Below are 16,555 nucleotides of genomic sequence, written 5' to 3'. Positions count from 1 at the left end.
GTTCCTAGAGGAGAAAGGAATCTCTGCATGGAGGTTGTTAGGGAGTGTCTGGGAACTTGCTCTATGGTTGCCCTCTTGCTCTCCAGGAGTTGCTGTCAGTAAAGTGTCATGGTTTACACACACTCTGTCTCTCTTTCTCCTATGCATACACATCTTACCATTCCATAGGGAGACTATGAATTCCTCTGCATGGCAGCTGAGAATGGGTGGTTCTGTCCATTTCAATTTCTCAGTTTCCTACCCCCCCCCCCGTTTTCCACATTTTGCCCAATATACCAATTTCCCAAAGCAATTTCCCCTAATACAGTGCTGTTTTAGGGGTTGTTTTTCAAAGTCTGGAATGGATTAATCCATTTTGCATTACTTTCTATGGGAAAGCGCACCTTGGTTTTGGAACGAACTTTTGGAATGGATTAAATTTGAGATCCAAGGTACCACTGCATGCACTTTCTGTGTAAAATACACCATTTTCATTCACCGTTAACATATGCATTCTGCAAGCATCTTTCATGTAAAGCACATATTTTTGCGCACACATTTTGCACACTGAAAATGTGTTGCAATGTTCAGATAAGTGTGTTGGGACGGAACCTCAAGCAAGTTTGGGGATGTCGGGTTGGCATGGGCTGTGGTGAAAGGCCCATTAAACAACTTTCTCCTGCATCCCTACTTAGAACGCCTCTCGGGGGAAAAACAAATCACTAGTAGCCAGGACTTGAAAAACAGAGTGATGATGGGCTGTGCAGTTCCTCTCTTCGCTGTATTAAATCCTCCTGGGAATAATAGATTGTGGTAAGATGTTGGGGAGGGGGTGATTTCAAAGGGAGTGCTCAGATGCAATTGTTTTGCACATCACCTACATGTGTGTCTCAGGGCTTCCGTTCTCTCCCAGAGATCTATAACCTATTTATCACAATGAGCTAGGTGCTCACGAACTGCCTACTTCTCCCCCCCCCCTTTAGTACCTTCCAGAAGCAAAGCTGAAGATAAATTATTGACAATCTGTCTTAACCTTGATAAGTCATAGTGCTTGAAGGCTTCATTAAGGAGAGATCAGTCAAGTTTAACTTTGTCATACTTTTCCGGCAATTGGCGTTCTGAACCTTTTGGAGCTTTGTGATGCAATTTGCATATATAATGAGTATAATGAATACATCCGAGGGTGGCATCCTTTCATGATATGAATTAGCAAGAGAAAATTTAGATTACTTTTATATGAAGTATTTATATAGCCAGAATATTCTGGGAGACGGTGTGTCATATAAAGGAGGGGAGAAGGCAGAGAAGCAGCATTTAAGAAGGTTGATGGACTTTATAACATCACCTTGTGACTTCTTTCCTCCTATCCCAGCAGCCCTGGGAGCAGTTGGGCCACATGTCAAGGAATGATCAGGAGCACTTTTAAAGCCTCTATACGGGTCCTTTTCAGCTGCGTCTTTGCCTGTTCCACTCCTGATGTCATGCAGGAAACCAGGTGTGTGGCAAGTGGGTGTGGCTTGAGGTAAATGGCCTCATGGTCCAAATTAGGACCCTTGGCAGGGTTTCCCACTGCTGGTATGAGAGGATGGGCATTGTTATCTTTGTCAGCTGTCAAAGAGGCTCCTGTGAGGATGTCAGAGCCCAGGTGAGGGGGGGGGATTCTGATAGGAAAAGCAAAGATCTCACAAACAAGTCTGCCCTTAGTAAATAATTAATCTACAGTCATTTCCTTTCCTCCTCTTTCTCTCTCTCTCTCCCTCTCTCTCTCCCTCCTCTTTCCCCGCCCGCCTACATAAGCACTGCACAATGAAGTAAATAAACTGCTGACTTCTCACAACGGTAATGAACTCTCAGAAGAACTAGAGGACCGCAAAATAGATCTGGGATATTTAGAGAGACAGATCAAAGGGGTTTGCCTTAGAAGCGGAATGCAAACAGGATGCAAAAGGACCTGGAGGCTTCTATCCATCAGTGGAGGAGGGTTTCGGAAAAGTAGATATACTTTTCAGCTCAATGACTTTTTTAAAAAACAACCACATTGCTTTCTTTAGCAGGTGTTTCATGATGCTGTAAGTGAATGATTGCTGCACATTTTTTCTCTACATTCCTGGGTAGCCATGGATCCTGAAGAGGGTATAACCCAAAATCATGTTGAGGGGGTACATTGGTCCTGACCCCCTCCCCATGGCCACATGCACACACTTTCCACTTGCTCAACCTCAAATCAAGTTGGGAAGGTTAAAAAATGTATTGTAAGTGCAATTGGTGGAATGCACTTACAATTCTCCTGGTTAGAGCAAACTGAATAAACTCGCAATCCCTATTCTGCCTGATGTCAGGAACTGAATGCACCCACCCCCATCATATATCTCCATTCAATGCAGGAAGACTTCTGAAGGGGATGTGGACATTGCAGGAAGGGCTTATAGATATGGCCTAACACCACCCATTCACAAATTTGGAGCAAATACTTGCAGGGGGTGCATTTCAATCTATGTCGATTGTGTATGTGGTTGTTTGTAAGTATCTAAGTGTATCCATGTACTTGGATAGGTTTGTTTGTTGGCCCCTACGTGCATGTTCATCATTGGCTACAGTATCTAGAATAGGGTTTCCCAAATTTAGATCTCCAGCTGTTTTTGGACTACAATTCCCATCATTCCTGACCACTGGTCCTGCTAGCTAGGGGTGATGGAAGTTGTAATCCAAAAACAGTTGGAGACCCAAGTTTGGGAAACCCTGATCTAGAATGAGTTGTGTATGTAAAAAGGTGGGTCAACAAAGGTGGAAGCACAATGGATAGAAATTTAGTGCCTCAACTGCCAGCACTTCATCTGGTAGTCATGAGCAGATCAGTATCATTTTACCTTAGCTGAAAATAGTTTCTTTGGAATCCAGTTACCTAGCAACTTCTCTTGATCCTGACTCCATCAACATTCCTGCCATTTCCCATGCCTTTACTTTTAAACGACCTATTCCAATTTTGCGAGGTGTGCATTTAGTTTAATGTGTGAGTAAGTATGTACTTTGATGTGCTTTTCTGTCTGGGAAACTGGTCCACGTCATCCATGAAATAAATGAGGATGCATCTCCCCGTTATTTTGTAGCAGTAATAATAATAATAATAATAATAATAATAATAATAATAATACCCTGTAGAGAAATTTGAACTAGATCAGGGATGTGTAACCTCTCGCCTGTAGGCCAACCCTGGTCTGCCAGCATTCCCCATTGTGTCAGAGAGTCCATTTTGCACAGACAATACAATCATAAAATTGTAGAGTTTGAAAGTACTTCAAGGGTCATCTAGTCTGACCCCAGCACTGCAGGAATCACAGTTAAAGAATCCCTGGTAGATGGACATCCAATCTCTGTTTAAAAGCCTCCTGTGAAGGAGAGTCCACCATCTTCCAAGGTAGTCCATTCCACTGTTAGAATCACAGAACTGTAGAGTTGGAAGGGACACCAAGGGCCATCTAGTCTAACCCCTTGCAATGCAGAAATCTCAACTAAAGCATCCATGACAGACGGCCATCCAACCTCTGCTTAAAAACCTCCAAGGAAGGAGAGTCCACAACTTCTCAAGGGAGGATGTTCCACCGTCAATCAGCTCTTACTGTCAGAAAGTCCCTCCTGATGTTTAGTTGGAATCTCCTTTCTCATAACTTGAAGCCATTGGTTCAAGTCCTACCCTTCAGGGCAGGAGAAAACCATCTTGTTCCATCATCCATATGACAGCCCTTGAGATATTTGAAGATGGCTATCATATCTCTTCTCAGTCTCCTCTTTTCCAGGCCGAACATACTCAGCTCCTTCAACTGTTCCTCATAAGGCTTGGCTTCCAGACCCTTGATCACCTAGGTTGCCCTCCTCTGCACTCGTTCTAGCTTGCAGGAATGCATGAGCATCCACACTGAAATCTGTCAGTCATTGTTATTGTTCCCAGTTGCTGCCTCTCGTTTTTGATGGCATTCCCAGATACCACGGAGATCTATTGGGTGACATCTTTTCTCATGCAAGGAATCCTCATGTTGTCAAGCCTGCTACATAAAACGTCCATCAACATCACTGGAGAAAGCAATAAAACCGTCTTTGTCAGAATCTGGGACCTGGGAATGTGCCTGAGTGTGTTTTCTATCTGAAAAGACTGCTATAAGAGATTATTTGTCAAACACTGTGCTGTTTTTCGCTGACATAACAAGCAGCTACCTACAACAGGTTGTAACATCTCACACTTGCTTTCCATGAACTGGAACTGATCAGGAGTCACAAAGCTGCCGTCTGCCATGCTGAGTTCATTTTGCTGAGAATCGCACATGCAATGTTTTTCTACACTTCAATGATTTATAGACCGAGCAAAGAAGCAGAAAACCTTGGGTGGCTACTTGCTGGTTTAATTTGCCGATAGACCCTCAGAAACGTTTGCTGTTGAGAATGCCTGCTAAAACAAATAGCATTTTAAGCATTTCTCCCTCCCTCCCTCTTTATCTCCTCAGCTATTCTCAAGTCACAAGTTCTGCCACAGTGTTGCAAAACAGAATATATATATCATCCTGTCATGATTTACAAAACAGTCATGGGCTATGCATGCTGCTGTATTTTGCAGCATTTTGAGTGGCAATAAATGGATTGCTTATCTCTTTATAAGCAAAGGGCAAAAGCAGCAAAGGGTCAGATTCAGAGAAACTGTCTAATGTACCTTGAAGGAGTCCCTTGTGTGCAATGAAAGCCAGCAATTTCCATTCCATCTATATTTGTCACAACCAGTGCTGTTTCCATTTTGCTGCAGTTTGATTTCTGCAAAATGCAACATCATTTGCCTTGCTGTTCACTGTTTAATGCAAGTTACTTAACATTTATGCCCTGCCACGTGATGGCATTGTGTGTAAACGCCACCACAGATGTTTGGGGCGGCCCAGCCCTCTAATTTAGAATGGGGGGGTATCACCCTCCATGACCCCCCCCCACATTCTCATCGCCAGTGCTTTAGGGTTTCCATGCCTGCTTTATGGGAATAACTTATAGCATAATTAGAAATCTGTTCTTCAAAATAAATTATGCAATTTCCATAGTTTAAGAGATTTTCTTGCTTTTGGAGATACTACATTAAAAAAAAAGGTTTTGCAAAGTTGCGATAATCCATTAGGAAACTGTTTTTCACTGCTTTGCCATATTGCATGGGTGGAGGTAGGAAGATGGAACATTGCACGCAGTTGAAATGTTCCAAGGCATTTTGATTTTCATAGTTCATATAAGTTTGTATAATGTGTAAGGTTCACTGAAGAAAGGTTTGGGCAGATACTAATCAGTAATATGCCACAGAACATTGGGCATGCACTTATCCATGTTCCCAGGGAACTAATTGAATCATTAAGGAAGGCCTTAGAAAATTGACCACATCACGTGGAGCTCAATTATGAGTTTGCCGGCAATCTAATTTCGCTTTAGTTGTCATTTTGGGTGTGTATGCATGTATGGCATGTGTTCAACTGTGTCAGGCAATTGTGGGGCGTTAAGCAGCTTGCAAAATCTAAAGTTCTCTTGTATTTCATAAGCGGTGGCAGCAAAGCCGTTCCCTAGGACAGGTTGAGATTAACGGATTGAGGCCCCCCATCATTTAACAAATGAAATGGCTCCCATCCACCTCCAGTTATATGAAGAGCTGCATGTAACAACTGGCTTGTCTACTGAGCCTTGACTAATGAATTCAGGCTCCACTACTTTATTAACAGGGCTCTGTCTGCAGAGCTTTCTGCTAGGCCAAGAAAGGAAAGAGAGTGTGGTCTGAAGGCTGGTTTCTGCTTAAGGGAACAGGAACAGTCAGCTCACAGTGCCCCAAAACAACACAGCAGCCAAAAGGTCCTTGTTTTATGCAGATGCTCAACTCCAACCACATCAAGAGATATAGCCAGACAATTTGCTCTGAAACAGAGCTTATCCACTCTTACCTTTTGTCCTGCTCTTTCCAGGCAGAGGTCCATGCCCTGAGAATTTTTTTTTTAAAAAAACATCTCTTTAAAGCTGAATCACAGCAAATTGGGGTTTTCCACAGATCAATGTTTGCTCCGGCTGAGCTTAAAGGAGCAGGTTTTTGCAAGGAAAGCCCAGGAGTGGGGGGGGGGGAGTGCTCTGACAAGGAGCTTTAAATTGCTGGCTATGTCTGGAAGGAGCAGATGAAAAGAAAATGTGGATAAGTCCAAAGTCAGGCACTATGATCCAGGTGAGAATGTTGGGACTTTAAATACATGTTTATTTTTGAAGCTGTGTGCACATGAAATTTTATGCTAGAACCAATGGAGACTGAGGACTATTTTTTTCTATGTGGTCCACACACAACCTAGATTTATTGTAATTTTTTGCCACTGAAAAGCAGTTCCTGAAAAACTGACCTTGTGTTGAAGTTAAATGCTCATTGCCAATGGATTCTGTATTACCCTGTCCACTTGAAGACAGATGAAAATAGCTATAGGTGGTCGCAGCAATGGGAGTGGAGGTTATCTACACCTGTCCATTGAAGTTGTGGGTATATATACCAAGAACGCAATCACTACTTCCTTCTTCTTTTTCCTGCATTATGTCCAAGGAGCAAAGGGCGTGAATAACTTAACAAAGGGGAGGGGTTTTGAATACATATCAAACAACCACACCTACCCTTGTGGACAGAGGGATGCGGGTGGCGCTGTGGGTTAAACCACAGAGCCTAGGCCTTGCCGATCAGAAGGTCGGCGGTTCGAATCCCCGCAACGGGTTAAGCTCCCGTTGCTCAGTCCCTGCTCCTGCCAACCTAGCAGTTCAAAAGCACGTCAAAGTACAAGTAGATAAATAGGTACCACTCTGACGGGAAGGTAAACAGCGTTTCCGTGCGCTGCTGCTCTGATTCGCCAGTAGTGGCTTAGTCATGCTGGCCACATGACCCGGAAGCTGTACACCGGCTCCCTTGGCCAATAAAGCGAGATGAGCACCACAACCCCAGAGTCGGCCACGATTGGACCTAATGGTCAGGGGTACCTTTACCTTTACCTTTTTACCCTTGTGGACAGCTGTATCTAGAATCATTCTATACTGAAAGCGGCATGTTGAGGACAAGCATGTATGATGCCGGGTTGTGGAGAGCTACATTTGTTTCCTTCAAATTTGTTTCCGTCTGTGTGCATGCTCAATCTTCCTCCGTCTCTCTCCCAACCCCCTTTTCTTTTAAAAGAAAACTGCAAGAAGGTGCCTTAGCAATTACATACATTGCAGTCGAAAACTCTGGCTTTTAGTTGTCAGAGCAACCTATGTATTGTGGAACGATATGGATTGAGGAGAGATCCACAGAGATTTCTAAAAAATAAAATAAAAATGTAACAATAAACGAGATGCATGCCTGGTTTGTTATCACCACCCACACTAGGCATACAAATGGGTCTTTGTGCAAAACAAACCGTTTTGCCACAAAGAAAACTGAAGGAAATGGAGGTGTCTTGCCTAAAAGCTTGATTTGTCAGCGGCGATGATTTAAGTCAGAGGCTTTAAAAGCTGCATTTCAGAAATTGCCTGTGAATTCTATTCTCGAACTTCTCACCGCCTCGCTTCTCCCCCTTCCCCACTTCTTTCTGTAGTAATTGTGTATAATTCCCTCCTCCTCACTTTCAAAAGCTGTTTAGAGTTCACATGGGGAACTTTACTGACATATGACAGGCCCACACCATTGGTAAGGAAACAAAACAAAACTAAAATAAAGAACCCTCACAGGTGCTTTTTTGTTCTTTAAAGATGTCAATGTCAGAAGTCAACATTCAAAAGCCAGTGATGGCTCCAGTTCTAAACCAACTGGTCTTCTCATTTTTCAGGGTGCTCTAGAACAGTGGTTCTCAACCTGTGGGTCCTCACATGTTGTTGGACTACAACTCCCATCATCCCTAGCTAGCAAGGCCAGAGCTCAGGGATGATGGGAGTTGTAGTCCAACAACATCTGGGGACCCACAGGGTGAGAACTGCTGCTCTAGAAGAAGCACTTGGTATCAGTGCCATCTCCAGGTTTGGGGAGAGGGCTGAGGCAAGATGCACATTTCACTCTTGTCTGAGCAAGCCATCTCCCTCATCACTGTGGTCATTCCCTCGCCATCCCATCATTGCCACAGCCTAGAGAGTGGAATGGCGCTGGAGGAGACTCTTGAGAGTCCCATGGACTGCAAGAAGATCAAACCTATCCATTGTTAAGGAAATCAGCCCTGAGTCCTCACTGGAAGGACAGATCCTGAAGCTGAGACTCCAATACTTTGGCCACCTCATGAGAAGAGAAGACTCCCTGGAAAAGCCCCTGATGTTGGGAAAGATGGAGGGCACAAGGAGAAGGGGACAACAGAGGATGAGATGGTTGGACAGTGTTCTCGAAGATACAAACATGAGTCTGACCAAACTGCGGGAGGCAGTGGAAGACAGGAGGGCCTGGCGTGCTCTGGTCCATGGGGTCACGAAGAGTCGGACACGACTAAACAACTAAACAACAACAAGAGAATGGAAGGGCAGAGGTGCACGAAGTTGCAGACCCTCCTCCTTAACCAGAGTTGACCCTATGTGCTACTTCCCAAAACACTGGCCTTCTGTTTTTTGGGCTGTCTAGTCCAAGGTCACACCCACGCCATGCGTTAAAAGCACCCTTCTACCACTGTAACAGTTGTGGAGAATCCTGGGGGTTGTCGGAATGGTCACTCCAAGAGTCCCCAGGATTCTCTTGGAGGGAAGGCATAGCTGTTAAAAGTGGTATAAAGAGTGCCTTGGTTTACAGAGAAAGGGTCCTAAGAGGAGGAAGAAGGGGCTTGAAATTGTTCCACCACCTCTCAGCATTTGGAGAGTAGGCTGAGCAAACACACAGGTCCGTCACTTCACCTTGGAGGGTGGGTCTAGCCCAAACACTGCTGCTTTTTCATTGGCTGGTGAGGTCACATTGCTTCACCACTTCTTTTGGGATGGAATGAGAATGATCATGAGTTGCTCCATTTGAAGCTGGGTTTTTTGCCTGCTGCTGTGTTGATCTTGTGTGTTTTAAGGATGTTCTGATTGTGGTGCATTTCCAGTTATTGTTGTACTGAACAGTATTTATTTATAGTTATTAAATTTGTATACTTCCCTTCATCCTAGATCTCAGGGCAACTTACAGCATAAAAATACTACACACACACACACACACACACACACACACGTATACACACACACACACACACACACACACACGTATACACACACACACACACACACACACTTTTCCCCCTCCTAAAAAGTAAGGGGAAATGTGTGTGCGTCTTATGGAGCGAATGCAGGCTGCACAGCTATCACAGAAGCCAGAACAGCAAGAGGGATTGCTGCTTTCACTGCACAGCGATCTCTTTTGCTGTTCTGGCTTCTGAGATTCAGAATATTTTTTTATTGTTTTTCTCCTCCAAAAACTAGGTGTGTCTTGTGGTCTGGTGCGTCTTATAGAGCGAAAAATACAGTACATATATCCATAATAAGAATGAAAACAAAAGAAACCAATAACAAACCCCCTGCCCACCGACTGAACTGTTGTTGTTTAAACACTGAATTGCTGCTAGGGATGTCACCAAGGAAAACATTTGTGTCATGCCCAATTGTGTGGGGGTTTTAAAGGCCATCTCCAGGTATGGCTGGGGGAAAACCCAGTCTGAATTCCTGGAAAGCCCCTGCCAATCAGTGTAGACAATGCTAGATAGATCAGTGGTCTGATTCAGTATAAGGCAGCTTCTTTTGCTATTCCTCGGATTCTCAAGTGTCCCTATGGAAGTGTCCATTTGGGGGGGAAACCCCAAAAACCTGGCCTTTACATATTGAGATGTCTCCTTAATTTGGATTTATGTTCTGAAATATCTAGGTAAAGCAAGGAGGAGGGAAAGCCTGAGTGCACCCAGTAATGCAACACAGCTCTGTGAGCAAGAACATAGCCAGATGATGATATTTGTATTCAAATATTAAGTTCAAATACAAAAGGCGGGGAGCATATTAGCTGTAAAAATGAGACCTGTCAGGTAGCATAATGAAAACGAGCCAATATGGAAGAAATTATGATCTGTACAGTGGGAAGTCAGATAATAACAAACATATTTAACAAACACGGCGGAGGGGGACCTGTCAGAAGCCAGGAAATTAAAATATAGCCAATTGTTAAAGCAGAAGACGACCGACTTGCTTAGGCCTGGTCCTGCAGGCGCAGAGCTAAAGGAGGAAGCTTTCAAGCGTTCATCCGTGAGAGATGAAATTGCGAAATCTTCAGTTGCATATTTCCATCCTATGCTGGGTGGTCCGAAAGGAAAGCATGAGTGGTACCCCCACCCCCTTCACCACAAAACTCTGCCTGATGTTCCTTGTTTACTTGCGGGGTGGGGAATAAAGTGAAGGGCGTTGGCATAGATCAACACAATGGGGGGACATGCAAAAAAATATAATTAAAAGTACCAAATGGAGTGCAGATCTCTAAGCAGAGGTGTAATATGCTGGCATGGAAGCGAGAGCTGGACCATAAAGAAGGCTGATCACCGAAGAATTGATGCTTTTGAATTATGGTGCTGGAGGAGACTCTTGAGAGTCCCATAGACTGCAAGAAGATCAAACCTATTCATTCTTAAGGAAATCAGCCCTGAGTGCTCACTGGAAGGACAGATCGTGAAGCTGAGGCTCCAATACTTTGGCCACCTCATGAGAAGAGAAGACTTCCTGGAAAAGATTGAGGGCACAAGGAGAAGGGGACGACAGAGGGTGAGATGGTTGGACAGTGTTCTCGAAGCTACAAACATGAGTCTGACCAACCTGCGGGAGGCAGTGGAAGACAGGAATGCCTGGTGTGCTCTGGTCCATGGGGTCATGAAGAGTCGGACACGACTAAATGACTAAACAACAACAACAACAAATATGCTGGCAGGGTTCCACTCCTGTCAGCAGTTGTGCTACAGCATTTTGCAATAAATGCAGCTTCCAAATCAAGTGCAAGGGAAGCCCCGCATAAAGTGCATTGCAGTCATTCTGTCTTGATATATACCAATGCCTGATACATAAGTGAAACTGATTTCCTTTAGCATCGAGCTTTCTCCATGGAATCACCCAAAGCTAAAGCTCTGGGTAGGCAGTGAACACCTCTTGCCTCCAGTGCGCATGTTTGCAAAAGTATGTGCATATAAATACTAAGGAATCATGCAGTGCCCACCTGCCTCTTCACACACTGCAGCTGCTGGGATGTATTTTAAACTGCTGACAATATCCAATTCTAGACCAATTATGTTCCCCTGGTATATATTTAACCAAAAGAATGAACATGATCCTGGTGTTTAAGTCAGTGGAGGCCTGGTGATTGCTGACTTGGTGAATACCGAGTGCTAAAGGCAGAATAGAGTCCTCAGGAATGGGTTGCTGTGAGTGGGGTCCTGGATATGAGAACTGGGATGTTACAGCTCTGACTCTGTTTTAATCTCTGACATTTTGGAGGAGGAAACTGGGTCTACCCATCTCTTATTCCTCTGATAACTTCATGCAAGGAATGGAGAGCCAGTGTGATGTAATGGTTAGAGTGTTGGACTATGACCTGGGAGACCAGGGTTTGAATCCTCACTCAGCCATGAAGTTCATTGAGATGCCTTGGGCCAGTCACTATTTCTCAGTCTAACCTACCACACAGGTGCTGTTGAGGGGATAAAATGTGGAGATGAGAACTGCACACACCACCTCAAGCTCCTCAGAGGGAAAGTGTGGTATATAAATGTAATAAACAACTGTTTTGCCCAAGCCTGCATGGAGTATGTCCTAATCACCAGCTTGTTGAAGACAAGCTGGGTCAGGACATCGCCAGCCTCCATGCATTGGTGACCACATGCTTGAGGTAGTAGATGATTTTGTCTACCTGAGCTCCACCATAGCCAACCAACTCTTTATTAACACTGGGAAGCGTACCGGCAAGGCAGTTATGGTAATGGCTTGCCTCTACAAAAGGGTGAGAGAATGTGATGCTAACAGGGAAAAAGGGAAAAGGACCCCTGGGTGGTTAAATCCAGTAAAATGCGACTATGGGGTGTGGCGCTCATCTTGCCTTCAGGCTGAGGGAGCCGGCATTTGTCTACAGACAGCTTTCCGGGTCATCTGCCAGCATGGCTAAACCGCTTTCAGCACACGGAGGATTGTGAAGGAAACCAGAGTGCATGGAAACACCATTTATCTCCCCGCCACAGTGGTATCTATTTATCTGTTTGCACTGGTGTGCTTTCGAACTGCTAGGTTGGCAGGAGCTGGGACAGAGCAACGGGAGCTCACTCCGCCGTGGGGATTCGAACCACCAACCTTCTGATCGGCAAGCCCAAGAGGCTCAGTGGTTTAGACCACAGCACTATTCGCATCCCTGTGATGCTAACAACCAACAGCAAGATGAAGGTCTACCAGACTTGCGTGTTGAGCAAGTTGCTTTAAGGTAGTGAGACATGGGCAGCTTACACCACACCTCAGTGCCTTCCACATGTTCTGTGTCAGGAACATTTTTGGAATCACATGGCAGAAACAAAGATATGTTCTCCCAAGCCCATATTCCCAGCTTTCTCTACACTGGTTTGGTCATGTCCACAGAATGGAAGATGGCAGGAACCCCAAAGATGTGCTTGATGGGGAGCAGGCTTCAAGCACCAGGCCCATTGGCAGACCGACTCTGCATTACAAAGATGTCTGCAGACGTGACATGAAGGCTGGCAGCATCAACCCCACCGTGGGGGGATTCCTTGCAGATGACCACAGTGCCTGGAGACAGTCAATCAGGTCCTGTATCCATAGCAGTGACCAGAGGAGGAATGACCTCTGGAGGGAGCTCATAGAGAAGGAATGCCATGGTACACCTGCAGCAGCAGCACTACTGGACACCTTCACACTGTAAGTCCCCAACACTTTGAGTTCACCCATGAAGGCGCACTCTACTCTTGTCAGGCAGATGGATCCCAACCAAACACACAAATGGAAAAGGAAGGTCTGGCATGAAAGCCACAGTCTGGTCTGAGTATGGACTTGATGGACCTGTGGAATCTGATGGAGAAGTGCCCATCATCTCAGGAGAGTGCATTTGCTCCTGCCAGTCAGTGGCGGAGGAAGCCTCTCGGGCACCTGGGGTGGTGCGAACTATCCATAGGGGCGGGGTGCATGGTGGTGTGCGGTGCCCATAGGGGCTAGGGATGGGGCACGCAGCGCCCATAGGGATGAGCAGAGGCAGAGCTAGTGGCAGCGTGCATCCCAGGGGGATGCGCCAGCAGCAGGGAGCGTCTTGGGGGGGGGCAGAGCCTGTGGTGATGTCACCACCCCTCAGGGATGACACCCGGGGCAGGCCGCACCCACCTTGCTCCACCTCTGCTGCCAGTGTTCATTCGAGTGTTCCTACATACCTCTCTGTTTCCTCTTCCACTGTCCAATGCCTTCTGCTGCCTCTCCCCTAAGCGTTCAAGACTGCATATGTTGGAGAGCAAAAGGCATTCTGTCTTCCTGCTCTTGCCTCCCGGCACACCTGGGGCAGATGATTTTGTTACAATAAGGCAGGCATTCCTTGTGCCTTTTCGCTGAAAGGATGTTCAGGTAAACATCAAGAGCCTCTTTTATTCACGTCTGCTGGCATATGAAGGCAGAAGGAGAATTGGGGGGGGGAGAGATGTCTACAGGATGGTAAATGTCTGTCAGGGAAGCAAATGTAGAACCCTGTGATTCTACACACACGCACACCCCTCCCGCTTCTCTTTTTATGCTTCGTTAAGTTAAAGCAATATTTATTTTATCAGCCAAGAGTCTTGCCTCTCTAGGACGTTATTCCCATTGTGAGAGTCAAGAAGCTTTTCCTCAGTCCACGTCTTTAAAGGGCTCGCTTCAATAAAGCACCTTTTTATTTTTGGTCAGGGAACATATAGATATATAATATTCAGAATCCATGTCTCCTTCAGCCCCACACCTTGACACTGAGCATAATTGAGGAGGTTAGCGTTGGCATGCTCTTACCTATTACCTGTCGTTTGAAATATGACAGTGCTTTAACTGCAGGACCTGGGGGACTCCAGCACTTGGGCTGTGCCATCTGATTTGCCTGACAGCCTCTTACTGACTTCGACCCTAAGATAATTAACATGGCCCTGGGGGCCTCTGCTGCCTTGCCTTTGCCTGCTTGCTTAATAACGTGTTTGTTGCTTTCCTCTCTCTCTCTCTCGGTGTGCGAAGAACCTTCTGATTGTTGCCGCAATAAGGAGTATCAGCCATGACTGTCTGCTGGTTAACTCTGGCTGAGACTTCTGTTTAATCATTAAAAAAAGAAAAGAAGCGGATTAAAATTCCACTGTTAGCCAGCTGTTTTGCAGGGTAGGGCGGTGCTACTCATTTAGTGCTGCAGAGAAGGCATCTTAAGAATAGACAACCAGGAGGTAACAAGAAAAGGGATGTACAGTGGTGCCTCGCAAGACGAAAAGAGTCCGTTCTGTGATTCTCTTCGTCTAGCAGTTTTTTCGTCTTGCGAAGCAAGCCCATTGACGGATTAGCGGATTAGCGCTATTAGCGGCTTTTAGTGGCTTTTAGCAGCTTATCTGCTGATCGGATCAGCTGATAAGCGGCTTAGCAGCTTAGAAAAAGGGGGAAGGGGGAAAAAACAGCAGGAACTCGCAAGACATTGTCGTCTTGCGAAGCAAGCCCATAGGAAATTCGTTTTGCGAAGCACCTCCAAAATGGAAAACTCTTTCGTCTAGCGAGTTTTCCGTCTTGTGAGGCATTCGTCTTGCGGGGCACCACTGTAGCTCAGTGGTACAGCATCTATCTTACATACAGAAGATGCTGAGTTCAATCCCTTGCACCTCCAGGCTAGACTGGGGAAAGACATTGCGTGCAGATGGTCTCAGGTTCAATCCCCAAATCTCCAGATTGGAATCATCATCATCATCATTTATTACTTATACCCCACCCATCTGGCTGGGTTTCCCCAGCCAATCTGGGCAGCTCCCAGCAGAATATTAAAAACACAATAAAACTTGTCCAAACAGGGCTGCCTTCAGATGTCTTCTAAAAGTCAGATAGTGCTTATTTCCTTGACATCTGCTGGGAGGGCGTTCCACAGGGCGGGTGCCACTACTGAGAAGGCCCTCTGCCTGGTTCCCTGTAACCTCACTTCTCGCAGTGAGGGAACCGCCAGAAGGCCCTCAGAGCTGGACCTCAGTGTCTGGGCTGAATGATGGGGGTGGAGACGCTCCTTCAGGTATACTGGGCTGAGGCTGTTTAGGGCTTTAAAGGTCAGCACCAACACTTGTGTTCGGAAATGTACTGGGAGCCAATGTAGGTCTTTCAGTACCAGTGATATATGGTCTTGGTGGAAAAAGCCTCCCTGTCTGAAACCCTGAAGGGCCACTGCCAATCAGTGTATAGAATACTGAGCTAAATGGACACACTGCTGGTCTATGACCATAATAAACTGGTTGATTGAGCTAAATGCACCAATGGACTGATTCAGTCTAAGGCAGCTTCCTTTCGTTCCTTTGAGCAGGTAGATGGTCAAGATGCAAATGTTATCAAGGACAGGAGTGCAGCAAGTCAAACAGCTGTGTTTTATTGTATTTCCTTTGGTTCCAGAGTTAGAAGCTACTGAACAAACGCGCTGCTTAACCACAAATAGGGAATTATATATAGCACATATCAAGAATGCAAACACAGCTTACCAGACGGGGAGACATTCAACTGGTTAGCTCATAAACACCAATAAATTCAAGCTTCATTATATGGGCACTAAGGAAATTAGAAAGACAAATCAATGGAGCTTGTCACACCCATATGGCAGAAAACCTTTTAAATCTATATTCCTTGCTGTGAACATTATGCAAATTGGGAATTAGGAGCAAAATGGAAAATATACCATTCAATATTATTTGGTCATTTGAGAGGAGATATCTTCAAAGAGCAGATTTCAAGGAAAGAAACATGGGCGGGGGGCGGGGGACACCCACAAATACAAGAAGACAAAGCTGGAAAATAGGTTTTGTTTTTTTAAAATGCAAGCATAGTAGAAATTGAGTTGGAAATAGCTTGGGTTTATTAAGGACTTACTGGGAACAGTTGGTTGTATTTCAGAATAGAACTCCTTCAATTTGTGCCCGGCCCATTTTATTTCAGCCGCTTCCTATGGGGTGGAGAGAATGGGGCTGGAGAAGGGCAAGGAGACAGCAACACTAAGGTTATGTGGGTGCAAGAGATTGGTTCCACCTCTGCACCCTTACAGCCCTGACCTTGCTGCCACCCTGACTCACCCCAGCCCCACCAGGTGAGAAGCAGTGGCCCACCAGGTCACAACTGAGTGCCGCATAAGAACATAAGAAGGTCTTGTTGGTTTGGGATATGACCCATCTAGTGTAGCAACCTGTTCTCACAGTGGCCAATGCCAACCAGATGCCCACTGTGGATATTTTCACCCCCTTCCATTGCAAGAATCTCCTGGTGTTTTCAGAAAGGAGGGGGCAGAAACTGCTCTTCGCTTCTTCCGCTCCTGCCTGACTCTCTGGGGAGTCTGTGTGCTATCTCTGTAGTGATTAGATGGCCGAGTGAG

General features: G+C 45.5%; 1 protein-coding gene across 6 annotated transcripts in view; it reads left to right on the top strand.

The window, feature by feature from the left end:
* NAALADL2 (N-acetylated alpha-linked acidic dipeptidase like 2) overlaps positions 1 to 16,555 on the top strand; it is a 668,594-nt gene that overhangs the window by 185,482 nt on the left and 466,557 nt on the right. The gene's annotated exons all lie outside the window — the stretch shown is intronic.

Source organism: Podarcis vaucheri (genome assembly GCF_965113315.1).
Source record: "Podarcis vaucheri genome assembly, chromosome: 5".
NCBI classification, from domain to species: domain Eukaryota; kingdom Metazoa; phylum Chordata; class Lepidosauria; order Squamata; family Lacertidae; genus Podarcis; species Podarcis vaucheri.
This window is presented reverse-complemented; position numbering and strand designations above follow the sequence as displayed.